This window comes from Symphalangus syndactylus, chromosome 17 (genome assembly GCF_028878055.3).
Source record: "Symphalangus syndactylus isolate Jambi chromosome 17, NHGRI_mSymSyn1-v2.1_pri, whole genome shotgun sequence".
Lineage (NCBI taxonomy): Eukaryota > Metazoa > Chordata > Mammalia > Primates > Hylobatidae > Symphalangus > Symphalangus syndactylus.
In genome coordinates, this window is record NC_072439.2 from 47,330,426 (window position 1) to 47,352,760 (window position 22,335).

The 22,335-nt window shown below is 42.9% G+C and overlaps 1 protein-coding gene across 12 annotated transcripts in view; it reads right to left on the reverse strand.

Annotated features, from left to right (window-relative positions):
- Positions 1 to 16,182, reverse strand: part of SLC38A1 (solute carrier family 38 member 1) — an 89,457-nt gene extending 73,275 nt beyond the window's left edge. For 7 of the 12 annotated variants that reach the window (XM_055250858.2, XM_063620206.1, XM_063620205.1 and 4 more), the window contains exon 1: positions 15,233 to 16,182. The gene's annotated coding sequence lies outside the window, so the exon portion shown is untranslated. The remainder of the gene's footprint in view (positions 1 to 15,232) is intronic. The other 5 variants (XM_055250859.2, XM_063620207.1, XM_063620209.1 and 2 more) reach the window with 1 other exon arrangement.
- Positions 16,183 to 22,335: the final 6,153 nt, after the last annotated feature.

The window sequence follows — 22,335 nt, forward strand, 5'->3', positions numbered from 1 at the left end:
CTGGTTGCCCATTTTTATGGTTATTTGTTGATGATATGCTAAACAAAGTGGATTATTCATGCTTCCCCTTTTTAGACCATATAGGGCAACTTCCAGATGTTGCCATGGCATTTGTAAGCTGTCGTGGCACTGGTGGGAGTGTAGCAGTGAGGACGACCAGAGGTTACTCTCATCACCATCTTGGTTTTGGTGGGTTTTAGCCAGCTTCTTTACTGCAACCTGTTTTATCATTAAGGTCTTTACAACCTGTACTTTGTGCTAACCTCCTATCTCATTCTGTGACTTAGAATGCTTTAACCGTCTGGAAATGCAGCTCAGTGGCTCTCAGCCTCATTTTACTCACCTCCTATTTAAGATGGAGTTGCTCTGGTTCACATGCCTCTGACATTTCCCCCCTCCCTTTTATAAGAGAACCCTAAGGGCTGCAGAGGGATGAAGATCCATCTTTAGTAACTTCTTCAGGCTGAATAGGGGTGATGGTATTCCTACCTAAATATGAGAATATCTTGTGTTCAGGGTAGAGACGAGCTCAGTCAGAAAGCATCAGTATGGTGAGGGACATTCATGACTCTTAAGTTCCGACAAAAAGTAATATTTGGGAAATTAATAAGTGTTCGATTTAAGAAAACATTGAGTAAGCTTATCCTTATTCCTATACAGAGTGCCATAGCAATGTATTCCACAAGAGTAAAGCAAAATAAGTAAAATTATCTCAAGTAAACTAAATTAAAAGGCTTTCCAAATTATAAGGGCAACTGTCGGAACCAAGCTGATATGACATTGCTAGATGATTCCAATATGTCCAGAATTAGAATATTGATCCAGATTTTTACATTACTCATCTCTCATGTTTCTTCTGAGCAGCAGCTAGAGATCACTGGTTGGTTCACAGGAATAAGCAGGGTTAGCCTAAATTGCAGCAACTAACTTAAAAGCAACTGATGAGACTAGAATTTAATAACAAGTGTAGCATAATTCTTGAAACACAGTTTCTCTCTCCAGTTTCCCATTTTTTACTAAAGATAAATCATAGTAACACTGATTTGCTTTATTATACTTGGCCTGATTTTTTGTATAAAGTGCAGCAAGAATAATTATTTTTCACATAAGCCTTTTGTAATTTCGCTTTGATGGAACTCTGCTCCATAGAAGGAATCTCAGATAAGACTTTTTTAGAACCAAGCCTTGCAATGAGTTTGAACCCTCAAATACCTATGAGTTATGTAAATTTCTCTCCTTTTGAGGTCCCAAGATAACTAGGGACTCCTGGACCTGTTAGAAAGTGACATTCTTACGACAGGTTAGAAACCCTGTACAGGGACTGTGTAGGCAAGTATGAGGCCAATTCCCCAAAGGGATTTGATTGGCTTTACAAGTCAAGTTTGATTCCTTAAAGGAAAGCATGCTGTTCCAGTCAAAGCCTTGGTAAAATAGCCAGTTTCTCCAATTGTGTCCTGTTACAAAAGAAAACAGATTCTTATTGCACTTATGCAAATAACTATATTGCTAAAAGTTAAAAATACAGTTTCCAGATTCTGGGGAAATCAGGTAGAGAGAAACAAACAAGCTCCAAATTTTGTTCAGAGGAGTGTACTTTACATAATTGCTACAAGCTGTAAATAGCTCAAAAGTTTCTTGACTCTGAAAACCAAAACAAAGGGTCAGCAACATTTTAAGCAAAGTCAAAAAGATTACTTTAGTCTTCTATTATTTCTGTTAATTTAGTCAACCCCTGTTCTCCTTGATATTCATGAACATTTCACCTCTCTGAGAGTTCTGAAAGTTTTTTCTTCTATTCTAATGTCACAATTTCCAAAGTTATCAGAAGCTTGCCTTTTAGAACATCTGTCAAAGTCCTATTGTTGATTATAAAACCACCTTTTAAAGAGGATTAAAACAAGAAAATAATTGTCTGTGGGTGACAAAATCTTTTAGGACAGCCACTATTAAAGCCACGATTGACTAGGAAATTTGGGCTACCTCTGTGCACACAATAATTTTATGTAACAATTATAATTATTAATAACATACAGATCATGAGAAGGTTTTTCCTCTAAGAAAAACCTGTTGTGCTTTTATTCCAATGTCTAACTTATGGAAAAACTGAATAACACCCCTTTAGTTTTAGCCAACGTCCACATACAGAATCTTTTTTTACAAGATTAGTTTTTTACACTTTCCATAAGTTGCTTAAACCTTCAGCTTTATTCTATCTAACTTAAAACAATTCTTTAATCCTTTAATTTGGGCAAGAAAAATCCACATTCCCATACCTTCTTATAATCTTTCACCAAAAACACATTTCACTTTTCTTACACACTTTGCATGTAGAACTGTTGTTTCAGTAGTCTTGATATGTTACAATGCTAACTCTTTTACTTTTGATGAAAACCTTGGTAAGTTTGGGATTTTAATTATGTACTAGGTGTGCAGCCTAGGATAGCACCTGGAAGTGCAGATAAGGGCTGACTTTTTCCAGCATAGCTACGGGGTGTGGCTAACTCCACATGTACCTGGCCTTATCTAGAATCTAATGCTCCAAAGTAGCCAAAGTAGGTAAACTGAACAATTTTCAAAAGTCAAAGGGCCAGGTGTGGTGGCTCAAGCCTGTAATTCCACCACTTTGGGAGGCCGAGGCGGGTGGATCACACAGTCAGGAGATCAAGACCATCCTGGCTAACATGGTGAAACCCTGTCTCTACTAAAAATACAAAAAATTAGCTGGGCACGGTGGCGGGCGCCTGTAGTCCCAGCTACTTGGGAGGCTGAGGCAGGAGAATGGCGTGAACCTGGGAGGCAGAGCTTGCAGTGAATCGAGATCGTACCACTGCACTCCAGCCTGGACGACAGAGCGAGGCTCTGTCTCAAAAAAAAAAAAAAAAGTCAAAGCAGCAGTTTATGACCTTAAGGCATTTAGCAAACTTAATATCTGACCTGCATAATGTAGACCAAATATCTTTATTTTACCAATAATCTTTAAAACTGTTTTTATTTCCCAAAGATTACTTAAGTCACATGAACTATAAAAGGCATTACACTTTTTACTTATGTGACAAAATATTTGATTTAAGCTCATTATTATTAAAGCAATTAATTAAAATTCTTTTATATTACACACACATAATACATATAAATACATAGACAAATAGAAGACAAAGGATGATCCCTTAAGCTGGGAATTCAACCCCGAACCCGGGCTGCCACTGTGATGGCAGAGACCAAGAGAAAGTACTGCCACGTGGTTGCAAGGTCAAGCTCCCAAGGACATGACTAACCAGAAGGAAACCTCACCCAGTTTGCGCACGCACACACACACACACACCACACACACCACACACACACATACACACACAGAGAGAGAGAGAGAGAGCGAGAGAGACCAGAAGTCTGGCTGGTAAGAAATTCTTACCCTTTGGCCAGCATGCCAGGCTTCTGGGTTCCCTCTCCCTGAGACCTGGCTGGCTGCATCACAGCCCTGGGGGCGAAGCCGCAACACAAAGGAAAATTATCTTTTTCCATCTGGCCAGAACAAAATATGTGTGACAAAACATAGACATTACCACTCTGCTTAACACCCAATATCAAACTGGCAAGGCTCAAACTTGCCCCCATCATTGTTAATCCAACCTCCAACCAAGAGTTTCAACATGTGGTCTCTGGGTAAGATGGTCGCCCTGAGTAACAGAAAAGATAAGAAAGGGAAAGGAGAGAGAGAAAAGCATTGCCTGTGGCAGGGTGGAGAAGGCAAAATGCTCAGGGAGGCCAGAAAAAGACCCACCCATTGCAGCACCACTGAAAAGTTCAGGCGGCCACTTGTCAGTTAAGAAGTGATCTTTTCCAGCAGTCCCATCAGCTCTCAAGTTTCCCCTTTTAGGGAGGAGAAAGCATTCCATGTCCCAAGATTCTGTACATGCCTAATCCTGTCACCCACAGCCATCAGCAGAGACTGCCAGGCAGATTAATCCAAAGAGAATAGCAGTTAACAGGCTGTAGCACCAAGCCCATTCTTAGCCAAGAGGGACTTTATGAGAAGGACTTTACTGAGAGGGACTTCTAACCCCCTAAATCTTGGAAGGATTTCTAGCCCTCCTAATTTGGGCCTCTAACCCATTAAGGGTGTCCTTGTCTTTTATCAAGAGGAGGCTTTAACCCTCTCTGTCTTAGGAGAAACTCTAACTCTCCTAAGTTGGGCCTCTAACCCAATCCCATTCTTTACCCAGGTACCCCACCACTTACCCCAAGTCAGTTGATCAATCTATTGCCTTTGGGTTGGGGGGCTTCTCCAGTATTGTACCTTCAGGGTTTGGCAGAAAAATGTTACCAGACCCCACCACTTACTCAAAGTTAGCTTTTGGGTTGGGAGTTTCCTCACTAGTTGCTTCTGCAGTGGCCAGAAAGATGTCACAGGACCCCACCACTTACCCAAAGTTAGCCTTTGGATCAGGGGTTTCCTCACAATAGTTGCTTCCACGGTTGCCAGAAAGATGTTACAAGGCCCCAACACTTACTGGGGGTTTCTGCACTATAGCCCCTTCGTGGTTGCCAGAAAGATGTTACAGGAAAAGGGTCCCAATCCAGACCCCAAAAGAGGGGGTTCTTAGATCTCACACAAGAAAGAATTCAGGGTGAGTCCATAGAGCAAAGTGAAAGCAAGTTTATTAAGAAAGTAAAAGAATAAAAGAATGGCTACTCCGTAGACAGAGCAGCTCTGAGGGCTGCTGGTTGCTGATTACGGTTATTTCTTGATGATTTGCTAAACAAGGGGTGACTTATTCATGCTTCCCATTTTTAGAACATATGGGGTTCCTGACATTGCCATGGCATTTGTAAGCTGTCATGGTGCTGGTGGGAGTGTAGCAGTGAGGACGACCAGAGGTCACTCTCATCACCATCTTGGTATTGGTGGGTTTTAGCCAGCTTCTTTACTGCAACCTGTTTTATCATTAAGGTCTTTACGACCTGTACTTTGTGCTAACCTCCTATCTCATTCTGTGACTTAGAATGCTTTAGCCATCTGGAAACGCAGCTCAGTGGCTCTCAGCCTCATTTTACTCAGCTCCTATTTAAGATGGAGTTGCTCTGGTTCACATGCCTCTGACAGAAGTAGTTCAGATTTTTGATTTTTTGGATTTTGGAATATTTACATACATATTATGAGATATCCTGGGGACGAGACCCAAGTGCAAACTTGAAACTCATTTGTTTCATATACACCTTACAAACATACCCTAAAGGCAATTTTATATAATATTAATAATTTTGTGCATAAGACAAAGTTTTCACTGCATTTTGACTGTGACCTATCACAGGAGGTTAGACGTAAAATGTTCTACTTGGGCATCATGTCAGTGCTCAGAGTTTTAAGTTTTGGAACATTGTGGGTTTTGGACTTTTTAAAATGTGTTTATTTATTTATTTATTGAGATGAAATCTCACTCTGTCACCCAGGCTGGAGTGTGGTGATGAGATCTCTGCTCACTGCAACCTCCCGCTCCCAGGTTCAAGAGAATCTCCTGCTTCGGCCTCCCGAGTACCTGGAATTACAGGCACATGCCACCACGCCCAGCTAATTTTTATATTTTCAGTGGAGATGGGGTTTCACCATGTTGGCCAGGCTGGTCTTGAACTCCTAACCTCAGATGATCCACCTAACTCAACCTCCCAAAGTGCTGGGATTACAGGTGTGAGCCACTGTGCCCAGCCAGGGTTTTGGATTTTTGGATTAGGGATGCTCAACCTGTAATATTGTATTGTATATATGGGATTTTTGCTAAAAGAGTGGATTTTAGGTGCTCTTGCCACAAGAAAGAAGTGAGCACGAGATGATGGATATATTAATTTTCTTGACTCTTGTAATCATTTTACCATGCATATGTATACCAAAACATCATGTTGCACACCTTAAATACATATAATTTTTAAAGCGGAGAAAGAAAGTGTTAAGCCTAAGGTCAACAATGGTCCTATAATTCCGGGCCAGCTAGTCCCATAACTGACTGTGTCTGTTTGCCCACTTGGGGTTCTTGGATTCTCAGCGTTCAGTAGTGATAAGGATCTAAGAACTAACATGGATCTATATTTCAAAAGGCCTCAAACAGGCTAAACAGGTTAACTAAATGGTCAGGTATCCATATTGTTAGCAAGACTTCATTAACTTGATGTGATAATCCTACATTTTGATTGGCAATTTTATATACCGTTGAGTAATAAAAATGGGAAATGAATTAATATATTAAAGTCAACACTCAAAACTCATTAAACAGTATACTTAATATCTGGACACTGCATTGCATATAATTTATACTTAAAAAATTAAAGCCGATCATCAAAATCTTTGAAAATCTGGGGCTCTTGGAAGGTGGGGAATAATAAAAATGGCCTTTGGTGTGAAAAACCTGGGAAGCTAGTAAGTGGTCTCAGAAAAATAAGTGGTTTTACTCTCTTCTTGCCCAAGACTAATGGTTTAACCTGTGCTTAAGGTTCTGGCTCCTCCACTAGGACCTTGTTTCTCTACTTCCTCTCTCTGCCTTCCCTTCTCGACATCCATCATTCTCAGAGCTCTTTATCTGGAACATAACTCTGTCTAGAACCTTGAACTATCACCACACCCCTCTTTACTGCTAGCAGTCTCTAAACTACTCGCTCCTGCCACCACTCCTCTGAAATCATGCCTGATTAGTAAATTCTGGCTCCACCACTTAGAAGCTGTGTGGTCCCAGGCAAGAAGGTTAACTTCTCTTTGCCTTAGTTTCCTCATCTGTAAAATGGACTTAAAGCAATATCCATCTGATACAGTCATAAAGATTCCATGACTTGATCCATGTGCAGCACTTAGAACAGCGTCTGGCCCGGGTTTTGTAAATTACTGTGACCATTGTTCCTGTTTTCTGACTTATCCCAAATAACTCCACACTGCATCCTCCCAAGAGCTTCTTCTTGGTCTCCTCTGCCAGATCCCTCCTCCTCCCAACTTTGTGTGTAGAAGTAGCTCTTTGGGCCTCGACTCTTCTTGTTCCACATATTCCAAATTCTTTCCTTTTTAGGGCTTCAGGGCTGTAGTGTCAAGTTTCATTCTACAAAGGCATCTTTCAGATCTTTCTTCCCAGTGTTTTTCACTTTTTAAAACTAGAATTCCTTTGCATTATGAAATAGGATCTCCCTCATAAATACAACTTGATCATGATCATGCCACTTAACATGTCACATGTTTCTTCATCTGTAAAATGAGAGGGCAGGAGGGAGAGGTGATCTCTCAGGTTCTTTCCTTCGCAGAAACATTTCCATAAATTCTTTTCAGACTCCTGCTGCCTTCTGGACTGCTCCATTAGGATGTTTATCATTGCCTCAGCTTCCACATGCCTAAAGCACAACGCATCACCTGACCTCACATGCCAGCATTCTACTTTTGTTAAAGATACAATGCACCTTCTCCTTGTCACTCAGACTTGAAACTTGGGTATGGCTTTCATACAACCTCATATCTAATCAGTTGCCAAGTCCTGCCAACATTCCTTCACAAAATCCCTTTCCTTTCCCTTATTCCTTACAGTTTCACAGCTTGAACTTTGCCACAGTCACTCTCTGCCACGCTACCTCCTGCTTCTTGCCCTCTCCCACCTATAGAGGCAGATTCTTCCTGAAAATACAGTCTTGCACATTCCTCTTTCTACCTTGCCAATCATAACTGTTCTCTCTACAGGATGAGGTCTAATCTCTAGAACCTCAGACAGCTTTCTCTTTAATGTATGCTCCCACTACATTCCTTCTAACTTTCCATGCCTGCAATGGGTCTACTCTTATGCAGTTTTCTGCTTTGTTCACACCATCCCCCCTGGTCCTGGACACACCCTCTCCACCTTCCCATGAAGCCTATGCTGACTTAAGTATGACCTTTCTTTCAAAGCCCAGCTTGCTTGCTTTTTAAAAAAATTCAAGCCAACTCCTCTGTGATGCCTTTCTCCAATGACCAACCCAGACATTGCCAAATACCTCCTGGGGGCAGGGAGAGGGACATAATTGTCCCAGTTGAGAACCTGCTTGACTGTTTACCTGTGATGAATTCTTACAGCAGTTTTGTGTAGATTACTCACTGGCTTATAGCAAGGGCGCTCATATTTCAGTAATCTTTTTATTTACAATTTCAATTCCTTGGGGACAAGGACCATACATCTCAAAGGTCTAGTATATGGTGACAGTAAACACATGTTAACAATAAAAATGAGGACTAAATTTAAAAAGAAAGCTATGATCACCTGCCTGCAGACAATATATTCAGTGAATATCACAAACACCATCTCTCCATGGAAAACAAAACAAAAATGGGAACATGAAGCAATGTGGATAGCCCTACCTTATAGTTTTCATTAAGTTTACCACCTAATCTCCTTTACATTTGATCTGGGCATGTGGGATTTATGTAAAAATACATTTAATATTGTAAAGTACTATACAAACGGAAGGTTATTTATCATTACTGTCCCAGCCACTATGCCTGGAATGTTTAAGAATTCTTGGCATGATTTCTAAAAGCCCAGAGAAGGAGTTGTATTAAAGAAGTGGTTCTCAACTGGGGATAATTATGTCCCTCTCCCTGCCCCCAGGAGGTATTTGGCAATGCCTGGAGACATTTTAGGTTGCAATAAGTGAGGGGGTGCTGCAGACATCTAGTTGAGAAAGAGCAGGGATGCTGCTAAACATCATACAATGCACAGGACAGCCATACACAACAAAGAGTTGTCTGTCCCCAAATGTCAGTAGTGTGAAGGGCAAGAAGCCCTGTGTTACAGGAAGCTCACAAGGGATGAGTATGGACCCTCTCTTTGTGGGGCATGGAGATGAACAGCTAACTTCCTTGGACAAATTGCCCATTGCATCCTATCTTAACAGGATCCCAAAACCTGCTCTTAATCGCTCCATAATTCCTCTTGTCTTCAAGTTCCCATATGATCTTTTAAATGTCTGATTAACATGGCCGGCTTATGATGTTGGTAACTAACCTATCTGTATTTCAGAAATTTTGAAACGATTCCAATTTATTTAAGACAGAAAATATTAATAAACTCTAAAGTTAATGAAGTCAACCTGTAACTGGATATAGGAGGACAGACTGTATATTACATTAAAAAAAAAAAAAAAGAATTGAATCTTAATTAATTAGAACAGTGAGTGTATATGAGTAGTGTGAATACCAACAAAATTAAAAATATTTCTTGTCCATTGAAAATTAATGGATTTAAATAATTACTAAAAACTCATGCAGTTGAAAACAGCCTGGAATATTTCAGCCCTTGAGAAAAATCTCTTTATTTGCATATATGTTTTTTGTTCTAAAGATATTTCTGATCAAGGATTGCTATTGTACTAAAAAAGACGGATACAGTTTTGTGTGTTTGTTTTTAAGCCCTAGCTAAGTTATGACTCCTAACAAAATACTCAAGGAAAAACAGAAATAATAAGAACTTTAAAGCAACACAAAGTGGTGTATATAAAGAGGATCATTTATAAAAAGAAATCTTAAAAAGAGACTTTTATTTGAAAAGAGAAAATATAATAAAAGACACTATATAATTCAATACCAGATGATGGTTATAGTCTCAGAACAATTCCTTTCTCCTCTCTGGGTCTCTGCCTCCTCACCTTAAAATAAGAAGATTGGATTAAGGGCTGCTCTCTCAAAGACCTCTCCCAGTTCTCTGGCTTAATGATTCTATACACTATTTCTTAATGAATCACTTCCAAAGATAAGAAGGTGGACTTGTAGACAAATCTCTTGAATAGTTGCCTTTGTAGGCCAATAGGTCTCAGTTCTAACAGGACATTGGAACAAACTGGGGAGCTTTAAAAAAATAAAAGTGATAAGGGGACACTACACACACAACAATCTCTGACTTAATTGGTATAGGACAGGATCCAAGCATGGTTATTTGAAATGCTCTCCAGAGGAGAGCATTCTTATTTGCAGACAATGTTAAGATCCCCAGATTTAGAATAAAAGTTAAAACAAACGCAGCTAGTGCTCAGGTAGGTAAGATAAATGGGCAAAGCAGACTGGGCATAAGGAACTGGAGAACACATGTCCCATCTATTTCCCTCCAACTAGTGGGAGGAATGAGCCTGGTCTTTTTATTTTTATGTTTTTCAGTAAATGCCAGAAATCAAAATTCTAAGTGAAATTCTGATATTTAAGAGTTGACAACTATTTCAAATAATTTTAAAAGAAAGTGTAAGTCACATAAAATATGCCCACAAGCTTAATTGGCTCTCTAGCCACCAGTTTGCAACCTAAACAAAACCGGTTCAATAAATCAAACACAATGTTTTCTCTGTGCTCTGCCCTGTCTGTCTCCTGCTCAGAGCCTCTTTCTTCTATACCTTGGTCCATAGCCTATCTCTTTCTTTTTCCTTTCCATTGTCGCTTTCTTTTCCAACCTTCGCCATTCCTAAGAGATGGAAATTGAGATCTACACATTAAATCTTCATGTGGCTCTGGCTGTATCACTGGACAGGCTTCTATGCCTGGGAGAATTCAGGTTATAAACTGTAACCTGAGGCTGTGGCTCCATGATGTCAACAAATGGTTGTTTTAGTAAAATCAGGGGGAAAAGTCAGTCAAGCTCCTAATTTCACACTACTAAGACTAAGACTTTGTCAAGCAACATATAGAGGCCCTCATTTAATTTCTGATTTTGTTTTGCTTTCCTTGCTTTAAATCTAAACCAATGCATATCAAAACCACCCCTGATATTTTTTAAGCTCCCATATTTGGGCTCCATCCCAGGCCAACTAAATCTGAATCTCTGGAGATGAAGTCTTGGCACTGACAGCTTTTAAAACACCCTAGATGAGTCTAATGTGAAGTCTGCTCTGAGACTCACTAATCTAAAACCATCACCTGACCCTGAAGATTAGCAGCATGCTTAATGCCAGATGACTATCATCTTGAATAGTTTTTTTAAACTGGTTCAAGGACTTTCTCAGCTCCGCTCTCATTGTATCTTCACAACTCTGAGGTACGCAGCACTGATACAGTTATTAGCATTGGACAGATGAGAAAATGAGGCATAAAAATGTAAAATGAGTTGCTCAAGGGTACCCAGCTAGTTATTGCCAAAGACGCATTGTAACCTCGCTTGAAACAGAGTTACTTACTAATAGTGGAGGAATTCAGTGATTGGGAAGGTAACGTGGTTAGGGGAACTCCTCTGTTATTAGTAAGGTTATCGCTAGAAAACAAAAGTGATCAATTTTCAGAAATAAGTACAACAATATTTTTAAATTTAAAATCTTATTTTAAATCTAGAGTCAGTGTCTTTTTTAGGTTATTGAAGTTAATCTTTTAATTTTACTTAAATTTTTTATTTCAATAGCTTTTGGGGTATCAGTGATTTTTGGTGGTTATATAAATGAATTGAAAGTGATGAAATCTGAGACTTTAGTGCACTTGTCATCTGAGTAGTACACACTGTACCCAATATGTAGCTTTTTATCTTGCATCCTCCCTTCCAACCTCTGGCTTCTGAATCTCCACAGTCCATTATATTACTCTGTGTGCCTTTGCACACAAGATGTCTTTTTTGAAGTCTATCACAAGTTCTTCAAAGTCCTTCTGCACACATGCTTCTCCTACCTCCTCACCACCTTTCATAGATGTATATTCTCCTAGAGACTAAAAAGATCCAGGTAGTTTCCATTAAGATATTATTTTCAGAAAAGTATTTTTAAAAGATTACATAGTCATAGAATTTCAGAGGTAGAGGGAACTTTACTGATCAACTTTCTCTCCCTCCTCTGATAGATGAGAGTCTGGTTTAATTCAATACATACGGAATGCTAACACTATACCAAATACTTCACATTCATTATCTTAATTAAATCCTTACCATAACTCAATAAAATGTGTACCACCAACACTACCACCAGCATCATCATTCCCATTTAGCAAAAGAAAAAAACTGAGGCTTAGAGATGCAAACACCTTGCCCAAGGTTCCTGGGTGAATAAGCTGAGGCCTGATATTTACATTTGACTCAGAGTCTAAGCCCCTATTCACCACCTTCCTTCACCTGGAGTAACAACAGTGCAAAACGTGAAGGATAAACAAATACTTATGAAAATGCCAGTGATTTTCTCCCAAGAGGTGGAAAAGTGGCATCAGGGATAGGCCATCACAAGTACACAGGATTTCAGCAGGCATTCTGGACTGGAATCCAATCCACACACACATCGAAGCAGAAAAGTGATAGGGAGGGAATAGGGTGAACTGTGAGAAAGAAAATATCAAGAGAAAAAATTGGAAAGAGATGAGGAGGCAGATTGTGAAGGGTCCTAAGTGTATGGCTAAGGAATTTAGACTGTATTTGTGTGCAATGGAAACCCTCAGAGGTTTTTAAAAGCAAGGTCCTTTAACAAAACGTGAACTGAATTTTAGAAATATAAATCTCATGAAAGAATGGAGATTTAATTAGGGGAGCATAACTTGGTATGGAGGAGACCAACAGGAAAGCTGTTCCACCTCAGTAACTGGCTGTTTCACTCTTAACCATATGTTGTGCTTGCATTTTTCTCCACCGCCCACTCCCACTGCCCCTAGATTGTTCAAGGCACCTCTATATCTGTTTTGTCTCCACGTCTAGGTAAGGGGACAGGGACTTGAACTTGGGCAGTGGAAATGGAGACAAGAGGACAAGTGTGAGGGGTATTTTCAAGGGCCTGGTCACTGCTCAAAGTGGGAAGAGCAGTAAGAGAAGGAGAAGCAGAGAAGAAAAACACTAATTTTCAAACTTAGGAGAAGGGGAACAGACGAGATATAGAAAGGAAGGGATGGTCAATAATATCACAGAGAGATGAGCAAGATGGCCTGATCAAGGTCTCAATCCAACAAGTATTTATTAAGCAGGTACTACGTGCTGGACATTAGAGGAACAATGAGTAAAATCGATTTTTGTCCACGAGCATCACCCAGAGTAAAGAAAAGAGTAGCAATAGTCAGATATCAGAAACATGGTGCTCCCTTCATTAAATGGCCTTAATTCATGAAGCATCATAAAAAATATACATAAACAACATACATATAGGTTTAAAGATCCAAAACACCTTTACGATCTATTCATCTATCTGTTCAATTATATTACAGTCAAAGAAGAGTGCAGTAAGTACTTGCTGTTCCTTCTTCCTGTTCCTTCTGCTGGCCTTCTTCCCTCAATTATGGAAATAGCTGATCCCTTTTCATCATTCGGGTCTGAGGACAAATGTTATACCCTCACACTGGCTCTCCCGGTGAGTCACTCTATTTCAAGCATCCTCCTCCATCACATGATCCTGTTTTATTTCTTCATTGCACTAAGAATACCTGGAATGTATATGCCTACATTTATATAGTCTATTTCCCCCTGAGAACGGAAGCTTCATAAAAGGTGAAACAAATCTTGTTAGTTGCTGCCAGTCGCACAGTAAGCCCTCTGTATAAAATGTTTATTAGCCACATTTTTTAAAAAGCGAATAAACCTCAAGATTAAGACCTCAAACCAAACTATTCCAGTTTCCAATTGCTTACAGCGACATACTGAGAACTCGAGTGATTCTCAAGAGAAAGGCCATTTTGAGGCTGGGGTCGAACCAAAATCCAGGGGGTCCACACCAGGTCAGTACCCCGGAATTGGCTGTTTTGCAAGATTTCGGGAGTACCAAATTGGCATGAGATATTTGACAACGAGGCCAGCCATGCACCGAGCTCAGGTTTTATTTCCGTTGTCCTTCTGACGTCAGAAAAAGCACGAGTTGCTGCACAGTTTCTTTTATCAAGGTGACAAATTACACCCTCGCTGGGCCCTGCATTCTGCAAACCATCAATCTATTTTCCTCCTCCCCCTTATATTGAAAAATGTAAAAATCCACTGCAGAGAGGTCAAAACCCCTTCCAAATGCAAATGATACCGTTTTCTAGCAGAGGCATCTTTTTTCGCTTTTGCTACACACATCACCGTGGATTCGTCCGAGAAAGTACGTGATCTTGGCGGCAGTTAGGTTTCTAACAGAGAACGAGGGTTTGTACAAACCCCGGGTCCACGCCGCAGAGCAAGACAAAGGACTCTGAATTGTAGCACCACCTTCCCCAGCCCAAGGCAGCCTCTGAAAGGCACTGGGAGCGGCGTGACGCGGGTACCGCGAAATTCCTTTTGCTGCCATATGCGCTTGTGCCTTCTCTGACTACAGTTCAGCACAAACCTCCGGCGGGCGATTTGGCAGGGAAACGGTGCCCAGGCAGCTGGGTAACCTACTGGGTCCCAGTAGGTGCTGGGGAGCCCCACGCGCCGGGAGGTGGATAATTTAGGGGGCAAGGGGCTCGCACAAGGGGGAAGATGCGCTCTCCTCCCGGCACCGACCCACGTGTTTAAAGGCCTCTGTGGCAATGTTTAGGGACGCGAACTAGGCGCCGGGGGTTGGGGAGGAGGTGGGACTGGAAGCGAGAGCAGTCTGCGCCCAAGACCGCGCAAGAGGTGGCCTTTTGTTCGCTGGCTCCAGCACATCCCGGCACTCGAAAAAACACTACCCCTGTCCCCTGCCACCCTCTGCATTTTAGGAAAACCTCTTCAGGGCAGAAAAGGACAGTGAGTCACTACAAGCATCCTTTAGTAATTTCTCCCCGCGCCCTCCTACTTCCCCGCGTTACAGAGGGGCAGAGCACCAGGAAGGACGGCTAACATGCCCCGGTTTACTGGTGGTCCGCGGCGGCTACCCAGCCGGCCGCACGCAGCACCCCCGGGACATCACACGATCTCCTCTGGGCCTTGCGGACACAGGAAATTTTCCCCAAAGGCCGGGGATTCAAACACTCCTAAAACACGGTCGCGCCCTCGGGTCAGCTGCGCTCTCCCTCCAGACCTGCGTGGTTCCTGGCCCTCGTAAAAATGGAACCAGATCTGGTACCACACTCTGCCACAGCCACAGGAAAACACACCAAAGCCACAGGAAAACAAACCAAAAAGTAAGCCACAGCTCACGCAAAGGTGAACTCGGGGGCCCTGGCGCTTCCTCGCGCTGCCGCGTGCGTTCGGGAAGCACAGGAGACCTGGACTTTTCCTCTCCTAAAAGCAACATCCGAAAGCATCGGGCACAGCAGAGCTCTCTCTGCTTTCACGCCGGTAGAGAGATTTCTACGCTACCTCCTCCTCCGACATCTAAACATCCCCTTGCCGCTCGCCCAGCCCTCCCCGGGAACAGATAATCACCTTACCTCCGGAAATAAAGGGAAAGGTGGCAAAAGGCGATATGGAGGTGTCCGCCCTTCCGGGGTTTTTACCCTCGGCAGTTTGATGTCCTTTGTGTCAAGGTCTGGCTGCGGAGGCCGGGAAAATGTGGCCCCCGTCAGTGAGGGCTGGGCAGGGAGCTTGGCGTGGCCTGGCGGATTTCCGAGGAAGGTGAAGGGCGGAGGCTCCTGGCGACCTTCAGACGGAGTGGCGTGGCTGTCCCAGTCCGCGCTCGCCTGGCTCTCCTCCTTTCCGGGCGGATTGCATCAGAATCTCCCCTCACCACCAACCCCCACTCACACTCTGCTCGCCGGCCTCGCACTTACATCGACATGCACCGGCGCTGCGGGTCACGAATCGGAGTCATTCCCCTACTGGGGGGCGCGTGGCCCTTCCGCAACCATAGCTTGTGATGGTTTAACGGGGACAGGCCATTCCTCCCCGTCCCGCGCGCCGTCTCCTCCCCTCCTGTGCGCCCGCTCTTTAACCAAAGCTGCGTGTCAGTGAGCCGTGCCGGTCACATGGTGTCACTGCTGGCGGCCGCGCCTTGCTGCCTCCCTCTTGCAGCTCTGACGATGCAGCGACCGCGGCTGGCGGAGATTGAGCAACGGGGAAAGGGTGAGGGAGGGGTTGCGGGGCGCGCGTGTGCCCGGCGCACTGAAGGTGGCACCGGGAGCAGAGGCTGCGCGCCGCCCTGGCACCTGCCCCTCTCCCTCCTGGGCCCAGGCTGCGTGTTCGGAACCCAGCTGCGGCTGCAGCTGGAGAATGAGAGCCCTTAGGGATGGGGGTGGGGCGGCTAAAGGGGCACCGGCGGAGGACAGGAGGGCTGTGCGTTCCGCTGGGGCCTGCATTTTGGGTACTCCAGAGCCCCACCGGGGCCGAAGGAGAGAGGGAGTTGCATTGTGGGAAGGGCGCAGCATGAGGATGGCCGCGGGAGTGGCAGGTCCGAGCGCAGCCCGGAGAGCCGCGGGCAGGGCCTGGGACTACGGGCAGCGTTGGAGCGGAGGGCTGGCCCTGGGTACAGCCTGCAGATGGCCCGGGTTGGCGGGAAGGGTACCGAAGTGGCAGGGGCAGCGGGGAGCTCGGGCACCTTTAGAAACCCTTTGTCCCTAACCTGAAGCGGGAGGCACCTCCCCTCTTCCGGATCCAGCGCCCGCAGACCTGGCCAGGCCTTCCTGAGATCTGCCCTGTGGAGCTCTGCTTTGGGGACTGGGTGTGAGGTGAACCAGAAGGATTTGCTGAGCGCCGAGAAAGCACCGGCCTAGGCGCAAAGAGGCGGGGGCCGGCTCTTGGAGGGCCGGGAGACCCCACGTGGTTCCGACCGAAGGACCTGGCGCGTCCAGGTTAACGGAGCTGGGGTGCTCCAAGTCCGGGGGACGAGGGAGCGGGATAGAGGGGAGCAGGGGCAACTGGGCCTGGTTCCCTTTTTTCCCGCTTACTCTTTGTTTCAGACACAGCCCCGTTTCACTGGCTGGGCACTTGCTTGCAGAGGAGTTGTGTCTTAAAATGGCGACAGGAAATCCCACCTGCGCCTCAGCCAATTAGACTGTCATTATAGCGCGAATTTGCAGGGTGGAAACGCGAGCTTTTTATTGAGAGGGATAGTTCAGTCTCCTGTTCATGGTTCATCAAAACAGGAAAAGGAAGGTGAATCATAATTCAAAAATTAACTACCTGGAGCTTTTCAAGCAGACAGTAGTCATTGTATTTGGGTGAATTTTGCTTTTTCATCACCACTGGAAAAGCAAGATGATAACCAAATTTGAAACTCATCACGGACTAAACTTATTCCCTTCGAATGGCAGTAAATGGCCTTTATTAGTTCAACAGCGGCTTCCTGAGAATCCTATTTAGAAGGCATGCTCTTGAGAAATACTGAGAAACGGAAAGTTCGGAGCAAACAGAAAGGGCAAACACATGGGCAGCCTAGCTCAGACAGACCTGCATTCAATTTCTTCCTCTGACACTTACTGCTTCCCTCATCTGCTTTACTTTTGTCCTAATCCTGTTTTCTAAATTTGTAAAAAAAAAAAAAAAGGGGGGAGAAGAGTACACGCAACATAGCAATATTCTATAGGTCATCAAAAAGTTGGTTCTTTCTACCTTACTAGAGGAAGCTACTTTAGTGTGAAATTAATGACTTTAAGTAGTGTGCACCTTGCCTGGCACAAATAATTCTTATCAATAAGGTAAGAAATCAGAATAGGTAAAGTAGATGAACTGTGAGCCATAGCTTAATAGGCCTGTTGGAATATTTACGTTATTAAAGGCAGAATGTGTATTCATAGGTGTTTGAAGATTATCTGAACCAAGCTTATCTTTTGGTTCCAATTTTAACTTACTTGCTAGTTTCTATATACCAAAACGACTGCAGTTATTTGGCACTTTTTGAATTGGATTCAATAGTTATGAATTGAGCTCCTATGATATGGCAGCTATTGTGCTAAGGACTTTACATGTAAATATTTCATTTAAAGCTTTCAATCCCTCAGTCGGGTATTATCCTCTTTAAGAAAACAAGTACAAAGTTGAATTGGCCATGTTCACCTAAGACAGTAATTAGTGAAGGGGAAGTGATTACCATTCAGGTCTGAATTCAAAATCCGTGCTCAGTCTTCACAGTGGTGCTGCAACCATTTGCAGTCAGATATTCTTGGGCCTAGAGTTAGAAGGATCTTCACCCCTCCTCTGGATTTTAGTTGACAACCTAGAACCTGAGTAAACATCAACATGGAGGCTATTGTGGTCTCAAATTGAGGCCAGGGATGTCTAGGTGATTCCTCTATTCACTGTGTGCTTACTGAGAGACAAACAGCAGGTTAAACACTTCACAGATGGTCTCTCGTTTAATTCTCTTGACATTCCCGATAGGGCAGCCTATCCTAATCCCTGACTCAAAGGTTAGGGAATTTATCCCAAGTCCACACAGCCCTAAGTGGCACATCCAAATCTTGCATCCAGAGCTGACTGCTAAGCCAGTTTTCTGTGGCTGGATCTAAAATGTTCCCTGATTCTGGAATAACCATCTTTGGAGGGTTAGTGGGTGGAAGCGGTCTCGGGCCACTCTGCCTCTGAATAGGAACCACTGCCCTATTTCAGTAGAGTCCAGGGAGTTAGTTTTCTCAGTAATAGGGTTGTGAGGTCCAAGAGCCTTGTTGATAGTATCTAATGTTATTTGTGGACCTTTCCCATTTGAACAGATTTCCAATGTTATTAAGGTATTCAGGACAGATTACCAGGTTTGATTGCAGGCTATCCTATGGAACTGAGAAAATTCTGTATCTGCTCTGAAAGTGAGGCTAGGGAAGGAATTTGTACTATGAAAGTAGAATTGGGTAACTTTAGGTCACCCGAGAGTTTTCTTGTAGCCCCCATAGCTCTTTTTTGTATGGCTCCAGGAAGGTGAGGCAGCTTTGTGAAGAAAAATCAATTATACCCCAAAGAGGATTCAGCCTGAGCTTAAGCCACATCTGCTGTCATCCCAGCTTCACCCTGTACTCACCCGGGTTGCACTTGCTCCCTACCTGGGTTGCCCAGTAGGACAGCTGCAGAAGGGGCCACCACCAGCTGTGCGCTTACAGAGAATATGTGTTTTCCTGCACCGGTTTTCAAAGCTTTCCAAATACATCTGGTTTGATACCAGCAGTCTTCTTGTATAATAATTTTTGGGTAATAAGATCAAAACTATTTTCTGAATATAGTGTTTTTTAAAAATCTGTGAAAGACTATCAGTGGGAAATCTGATTTTTAACGATGATGAAAAAGTAGGAAAGTCAGCTGGTGAGATGATCTCAGAACAAGTGTCCTGCATATCTCCTACTTGTAACAGAAAACACTGCAGCTGTTAGATGAACAAATCCAATCTTACTAGAAAATAAATTGTTTATTCTGCAGTCTTTTATTCCTATTTATAGGGTCTACCCTAAACAACAAATGGTCTTTAAGATTATTGGTTTTCCTTGACTTTCACATTTCTTTGCCTGATTAACCCTTTTTATATCATCGTTGATGTTCTTTGTATTTCATCCATAGATGACAATATTTTGACACTAGAAGTTAGTAAAGCAGCCATAGGAAAAAGCACATTTGCAATTAAAAGAGCTCCCAAATTGTGTTGGTCAGCCTTCTGCAGATACATGGCACTGTGCCCTAACATTCCTTGGTGGGTAGCACTGTGTCAGGGGCAATTGTTACCTCTTCCATCATTGAAATGAACATCCTACCTCACCAGATTGATAACTGGTTCTGGCAAGAGGTCAAATACCCCCACTGATTCTAAACTGAAGTTAAAATCCCAGAACAAAACTATCTTTTATTATTAGTTAATAATTTTAGAGACAAGGTCTCATTCTGTTGCCCAGGTTGGAGTGCAGTGGTTCAATCATAATAGCTCACCGCAGCCTCAAATGGAATCAGGGGATCCTCCCACCTCAGCTTCCTGAGTAGCTGAGACTACAAGTGTGTGCCACTATGCCTTGTTATTCTTTATTATTATTATTGTAGAAACAGATTCTCACTTTGTTGTCTAGTCTGGTCTCAACCTCATGGCCTCAAGCCACCCTCCTGCCTCGGCCTCCCAAAAATGCTGGGATTACAGGCCTGAACCACCATACCTGACCCGAGATGCTTTAAAAATGTCTACTGTCTCTGATTTGGGCCTGAGTCATATTTGTAAGGTCACTTATTTATTTTTTATCTGTTACGGGAGCTGGGAGTGGAGTTTATTAGGAAATTGTAACTGTATGGCAATACTGTGACATTTATTCAAATTAACTAAAGACCCAGGACCAAATAATCAGTCCTGGAAGTTTAATGTCTAACTTGTCTGATATGCAACATTCTGCAGGTCAACTGTGAGTGCAACTCCCTAGCTTGTTGCAAAATCGGGGAAATGATATGGATATAGTTTGGACGTATGTCCCCACCCAAATCTCATATCAATATGTAATTCCTAATGTTGGAGTAGGGCCTGGTGGGAGGTGATTGGATCATGGGGGCAGATTTCTGATGTATGGTTTAGCACCATCCCCTTGTGTGCTTTCCTCAAGATAGTGAGTGAGTTCTCCAGAGATCTGGTTCTTCTCACTCTCCAGCTCCTGCTTTCTCCATGTGAAGTGCCTGCTCCTGCTTTGGCTTCTGCTATGAGTAAAAGCTCCCTGAGGCCTCCCCAGAAGCAGATGCTCCCATGTTTCCTGTATAGCCTGCAGATCTGTGAGCCAATTAAACCTCTTTTCTTTATAAATCACCCAGTCTCAGGTGTTTCTGAGACTGGGTGATTTATAAAGCAATGCAAGAATGGACTAATACAGATACCCATCTGGTGATCAAATGACTCAATGCCTACAGAGTACCTAAGCACAATGCTTGGTATATAATAAGTGTCCAATAAAACGTACCTGTTATTATTTTGCACACTTTGCAGAAATAAAAATGGGGCAATTAAGTTTCAAAGTCCAAGTTTATAGGCACGAAGTATTCTATTATGTTCACTTCATGCTGAAACAGCTGTTAAGCCCACACCTGCACTCCCATTTCTCCTACGGTGGGAATGAGGAGAGAGAAGGTATTAAAGAAGAGTTAGGCCTCCAATTCAACTCTCAATCTTAACTTTAAGGTGAGAAAGATAAGTTTTGAACCTATAAGAATGTGTTAATTAAGTAGAAGTGGGCTGGGCGTGGTGGCTCATCCCCGTAATCCCAGCACTTTGGGAGGCCGAGGCAGGTGGATCACCTGAGGTCTGGAGTTTGAGACCAGCCTGACCAACATAGAGAAACCCTGTCTCTATTAAAAAAATACAAAATTAGCTGGATGTAGTGGTGCATGCCTGTAATCCCAGCTACTCAGGAGGCTGAGGCAGGAGAATCGCTTGAACCCAGGAGGCAGAGGTTGCGATGAGCCAAGATCATGCCATTGCACCCCAGCCTGGGCAACAAAAGTGAAACTCCGTCTCAAAAAAAAAAAAAAAAAAAAGTAGAAGTGTTCCAAAATGGAGTATAGCATTTGTATTTACTAATGGGGGCAATATAAATTGGTACCACATTTTGTGAGATAGCAAATTTAGGGGTTAAGAATGTGGGCTCTGGGGCCAGATTAGCTGAGTTCTAATCTTGGCTCTTACAGCCTGTTAGCTTTGTGAACTTGGGCAAGTTACTTAACTTCTCTGTGCCTCAGTTTCTTCATATTTAAAATGGAAATAGACAATAATACCTACTTCATAAGGCTTTGTGAAATATATATATATTAATACATGTAAAGCATTAAAAATAATTAACAATATGTCTTAAGTATTCAGTCATTAATAATTATTATTACTGGAAATCAGTTTGGCAATAAGTAGGAAGAACTTAGATACCGCTAGTGTCACTTCTGGGACACTACACCCTAAAAATTATGCACAAAGTAGTTTCCTAATAACACAGGATCTACAAGCGCAGGCTCTGGAATAAGTCAAGTAAAGGTAAAAAGCATGTTTAAAATGTTTCTCCAAAGCAAGTATAACATAAATCCATAAATTTACAGTCCAAATTAAATATGCATTTGACTAGACTTGAGGGCAGGTGTAACACTTCCATAAGCCCTTAGAGATACTTTGAGAAACAGGATACAGGGCTGACTGTTCCTTAGTTCTGATCCTGTGTGATAATCCTTACTTTCTCATTTATAAGTGGACATCCAAAGGTGATATAGCTGGAAAAAGGATCTTCATCCAAGACAAAGAGAAACAAAGTCGATAGCAGGAAAGTGATGAAAGGTATCAAGCAAAGTGAGGATGCAAATGAGAAAACAAGCTCAGAAGACAGGAATATCTAAAACAAGTCACAAATGCATAGTATGAGCTCTCAGGTAAGGACCAGGGCTGGATCATCCCAGGATGTTCAAGGCATACTCTCAGGGGGCGCTGTGTTATGCTAAGATCTTGCTAGGCAAAAACATGGTTTTTGTCTTTTCTGTTGAAAAGGTACCTTTTGGGAGGCCAGGCGCGGTGGCTTACTCCTGTAATCCCAGCACTTTGGGAGGCTGAGGCAGGCGGATCACCTGAGGTAGGGAGTTCAAGACCAGCCTGACCAACATGGAGAAACCCCTTCTCTAC